The following is a 6,000-nucleotide window of genomic DNA, read 5'->3' as shown; positions in this document are numbered from 1 at the left end:
AATAAAAAAATTAGTAAAAAAACTATTAAAAGGGATAATAAAATAATAATCAAAATGAAATAAAAAAGAAAAAAAATATAAATGAAAATTTGAATTAAAGGATTAAATTGAAAAGAACTAAACATTAAGGGCTTAATTGACATTAATTACGAGCTACAGGAAAAAAATAAGAAGTTGGAGAACTTAAAACAGCAAAAATAGACATTTAAAGGACTGAACTGGTATTAACAGAAACTAGGAGGACCTAATAAATAAATATGAACGAATCAGAGTAGTGATTAAAATGAAATAATTATAAATATATGACCAAAATCAAAATATCATAAAAAATACATACCACACTAAATCAATGACTAAAATGGAATAATAAAAAATGTTTTGCCCAAAATATTAACAGAAATAACAACATAAGTAAAACATGACTAAAATGTTAATATTTACGAATAAATGCTCAAAATGAAATAAACATAACTCCAATTAATGGTTGAAAAATAAAGTTACAAATCACGGGGACTAAACGTGTTATTATCCCCTTTTGTTCAAAAACATAGAAGGGTTGGGGGCCAAAACGGCGTAGTTTCGGCTTGATTATTTAAGTCCAAAATGAGGCTTTTTTCTCTCATTTCTTCTCATTTTTCCATTTTCCAAAATTGAAGAGAGAGAGAGAGAGTTGAGAACTCTCTCAACTTCTCCGGTTGAAAACCGATCACCGCTCTGGCGATACCCCCACCGTGTCGGCCGCCGCCTACCACCACTCCGGCCGTCGAAAAAACCAAACTCACCTAAAAGGCTCTCCTCAACCCCGTAAACCCAAATCCGAGACCCAAAAACCAAAACCTACCCCTAACAGCGTAGATCTAGGCGTAAAGTTTGAACCTTTTACCCTTTTCGACGATGTCTCTTCGTTCTCCGATGCTTTGACGATCCGAGTCTCTCGGCCTTGAATGTTGTTTTCGGTCTCTGGGTTTTTGTTGTTTTGTGATGGGTTCGACTACTGATATTTGCTTATGTTTTGTGTTTCGTGGTTTTTGTGCATTTCGTGGTGTTGCTCTATGTTCGTTATGTGTGATGTGTCTCCGATCTTGGTTGTTCGGTTATGTGTATTTTTGTTTATTTGTTCCCCTTTTGCTTGGCCTCACTGGGGCTTTTATAGCCTCGGTTTTGGTTGTTTTGAGCCCCAAAATGAGTGGGATTTGTGGGCTATTCCGATATTCTCGTGCACGCCGTTCGTCGTTCGTGATACCGGCCACTTCGGGATGGTTCAACCCCGGAGATTTCGGCCGGTTGGTAACCTTGCTGGCGTGTGCCCGCCACGCTTGCTTCTTGTGCGGCGTTGATGCTTTGCATGACTAGGGTTTTGCAAACTTTAACCTGCACTGGGCTGGATCAGGCTCAAAATCGATTGGGTTTCTGTTGGACCCGAATCTTGAATCCATTGGACCTGTAAAAAAACAACAAAGAAAAATAAGTAAATTAAATTAAATAAAAAATAAAAAATATTAATATTAATATAATATATAATATATAATAATAATAAAATAAATTTTTAAAATTATATATCATATATGCGTTTTTAAAATCATTGTTTTCAATACCATATAATATAATATATTTTCAAAAACATTTTAAAACTATATATTATATATATTTTTCAAAATGTTTTAAAAACTATATATTATATAAATTTTCAAAATGTTTTTAAAAACTACATATTATATAAGTTTTTTAAAATGTTTTAAAAACTATATTATATATATATTCAAAATAAAACTATATATTATATATAAAAAAATCTTTCAAAAACTATATGATAATATTATATATAAAAAAGATTACGGACGAAAAATGAGTGTCTACATCTGTAAAATGCGAAAGACTGATGGCTTAATTATCATTTAAATATCTAAGTGATCTAATTGATAAAAATTTAAGAATTAGTAGTCAAAATAAAAACTTCATAATTAAATAGCAATGAGTGTAGTTTACCCTAAATTTTTATATTTATATATTAAATAGGCATAATAACAAAATTACTCGCCAACGTTTGCACAAATGATCACTTTGTCCCCTATCTTTTTTTTTGGAGTATTTTAGCCCCCAACATTTTATTATAGAGCAAAATTCCCCCTAATTGGATGAAAATCGTTAATTGATTAACGATCAACTCTTCCTATTGATGTGGTAAGTCCACACATGATGTCACATTAGCAAAAAAAATGTTTTTAAAATAAACTATAATTGTAATTAATTACTTATACACTTATAAAAATATATTTAAAAATAATTTTTTGATCACATGATGGACTTGTTACATCAATAAAAAAACGTTGATCGCTATTCAACTAACGATTTTCATTTAATTAGGAGTATTTTGCTCCAAAATAAAAGGCTTAAGGGTCACTCTTGCCCCTGTAGTAAGTTAAATTTATCATTTTCGACCTTATCGTATTTTCTCATCAATTTACTCAAAAAAATGTTTAATTGCATCATTCTATATCTTTCTCATGACTTAAAATCCTAAGTTACTGTTAGAGGTAATAGGGTTATGGTTTAAGGTTTAATGATTATAATTTAGGGTATTAAGTTAGGGATAGTGTTATAAAATGATACAATTGAACAACTTCGAAAGTTAAATTGATGTGAAAATACGATAAGTGCGAAAGTGATAAACTGTGTCTACTACAAATACAAAAGTGACCATTTTGCCAAAATAAAACGTCATAATACTAAAATATTCTAAAAATGATAAGAGATAAAATGATCATTTGTGCTATAGGTAATTTTGTTATTATGCGGGTTTAATATTAAACTTTTCTCACCAAATAAGCCGAGATTTGTGTGTAGTCAAAGTGGTAGACCTTAATAAAGAGGGACAAATGGTCAAACTTTAGGGTTTTTTTAAAAAAAAATATCCACTACCAAAAACGACAATGCTTTGAACACAAAACCCGTTCTTCCCCGCTAATCAAGGTGACATGCTTTTTTCGATATTCCCCTCTCCCTTTTTGCATGCACTATCCAATTTCTACTTTTTCTGTGTTTGCCTGTAAAAAGATACAATGATTTGCTTTGATTAATGATTCATTATCGGTACCAACCAGACATGCTTAAGCTTAATTGCCTTTTTCTTTCACAGCTGGTCTCCTCTTATATGCACGCGCCTGTCCGGCCCTCTTGTTTCTATTCCCATGGGTGCTTTGTTGCTCAACATTTTCCCCTCTAAATCTGCCAAATCTCAAGCGCGTAGCAACACAGATTTTTTTTTGACTTCGGCTTCCCTATTTTAATTTTTGTATTAAGTTAATTGATTATAAAGAAATATTTATTTTATATATTTTTAATTATTTAATAATAAACGTTTAATTACATTGTTATAACCGTTAATGATTATACTCGAGATCTCAATAAATAATGACGATTATTTTAATAATTGAGATAATTTTATTTATAGTCACTATTTGAATTACAATGCAAAATCTGTTGAATGTTTTTACAGTGGAGAGAAAGGGTCCAATTGTCATCCCGTGACATGCTTCTGGACAAACTAATTTATGTGTCATCAATTGCAAACAATCACATCCAAATTAAAATATCATGTTATTATTTAGGATAAAGTACACAAATGTCCCATGATTATAGGATATTATTTTATTAAATTTTTTGATTATTAAATATTATAAAACAGTCCTTAGAATATTATTTTATTAAGTCCATCGACTATTAAAAGTTATAAAATGATCATCTGATTATTTATTATGTTTCAAACTCATCATTTTCCCTAAAAAATATGTGATTGTCTAAGTTGGACGTTAACATGATTACTTAGATATGATAGTCGTTTGAGATTCTGAAAACATATTTTATCATATCATAGTTAGTATATTAACATTCAACTCAGAATATCATCATTTTTAAAAGAAAAATGACGAGATTTGAACATAATGAATAGTTGTGTGATCATTCGGTAACTTCTAATAGTCGAGGGACTCAACAAAATAATACTCTATAGTCGAATGATTATTTTATAACTTTTAATAGTCGAAAGAATTAAAGCAGTATATGTAGGCGAGAGAGCATTTGTATACTTCATAATGGAAGATCCCCATGTGCCAATCTGACCACACCAATTCTCGCACCAAACGATCCATATTTTAACCTATGGTAAATAACCTTATAGTATTTTGTTTGATAATTTTTCTGATTAATGTTGTTTCATGAAACTGACCGCACGATGATTAAAGACCACTTTTCATGATTTGGCATTGTAACGAACGAAATTAAGGTTAAAAACTCTCGGTTTAGTTCGACTTTGGACATACTTCTTCTAACGAATTTTTTTCGATGTTTTTTTTTAATTTGAGTGAATAATTACATTTTAAATATAATCTTTAACTAAAAATGGCTTGTTTAAGTATATTTTTTTATGTTTCAAATGAAATTTTAGACTAAAAACACTTTAGTCCATTAATTCCATCCAAGCATATCACGTGAAGGATTTTGGGGACCTACAGACTGCTTTATGTCAATTGACATAACATTTAGTAGTCAAAAGGCCTGCTACGCTGATAACATGTGCATTGTGTAGTCGATGCTGCAAAGCCGACCTATCCGGCTGGCCGATGAGAATACACTGGGTAGTCCCGAGCAAGCCGGTAGTGTTGCAGAAAATGTCTCGTTTTATAGGACAGAAAGATATGGGGTTGAAAAAAAATTTAGAGCATTAAGAAAATTATTTATTGATGTATAGTGTTAGTTGTAATATTGATGGGAAGACATATAAATTATCTTAGTAAAATTGTTGAGATAAAGTAGGTGAGACTTTTTAATTCTTAATATAATCTACTTAGTAGATTATTTCTCTATTTAGAGTTAATTAAATAGTATCAACCTAAAGACATCAGGTGTTTCACGCGTATTTAAGTTAAATATAAAGACTATGACTACATGACGTCTTCAACAGTGAAGGATGCACTAAGCCCCCATAGGGGCTAAGTGCATCCTATTATTTTGGAAAAGTGGTTAAATCTAACTTAATGTGTTAAGAAAAAAAATGGAAAAATGACAATTTTTGAATACCCATCATTTTTAAGAAAAGAAAATTAAAATTTTGACTCCATTCTTAAATTTCTGGATCCACCACTAGTCTTCTGGCAAATGAAGAAGACCCCGCGTTGCATGGCATATTCAGGTAAATTGAGAGGACCCTAGGAGTGCACTGCGTCTTCAGACTAATAAAAAATCATAGTTCATAAAATAATAAAGTTGATGTCTTATATGAGAAAATGATTTTTCCCCTAGCGTATATGTGCGAGGAAGCCAAATTATATGATGCATTTAAAAAAATATCTAAATTATTAGATCATTTTTGGGGTGTTTTTATGTAAGATTAGGTGTTTTACTTAGACGTAGTTAGGAGAAAAGATGTCTTCCCTACATCTTTCTAAAACCATTATATTTTATTCATATATTTCTTTCAATATCGTAACAAACATTTTATCTCAACAAATAATTTTTTAAAATCTTAAATTAATCAATTTTTTTGTCACTAATTATCTAAACAAAATTATCTATGAGTCAACTCACAATTACATCTCGAGCGTTGAATAAAAGAAAATAATGATGATCATGAAAGGATTGAAGGCATAATGAGAAGAAGCTTAAGGGTTACTCCAAGAGAAATCAAATAACTAAATAGGATCCAATGAAAGCGTCTTGTTTTCTGGCGTACAAGGCTGGACCCAAAGCCCCCCGCCTCCCCAACCTGCTTGGTCTCCACCACTCACCACTCCAATTATATAACATACTATCACTACTATATATAATAATCAATACTAGACTTAGAAATGTTTTCTAGGTAATCTAAAATTAGATGACCCTATTTTCATATGTAATGGAATAAAGGGGAGGTAGGGTAGTAGACTGCCCCCAACGTTAGGTTGAGAGTAATTTCCGTGGAAAACCTTCGGAAATTATGAAATGTCCACCATGAAACTCGATCCA

Source organism: Hibiscus syriacus, unplaced genomic scaffold, assembly GCF_006381635.1.
Source record: "Hibiscus syriacus cultivar Baekdansim isolate YM2019G1 unplaced genomic scaffold, ASM638163v2 tig00110833_pilon, whole genome shotgun sequence".
NCBI classification, from domain to species: Eukaryota; Viridiplantae; Streptophyta; class Magnoliopsida; order Malvales; family Malvaceae; genus Hibiscus; species Hibiscus syriacus.
This window is presented reverse-complemented; position numbering follows the sequence as displayed.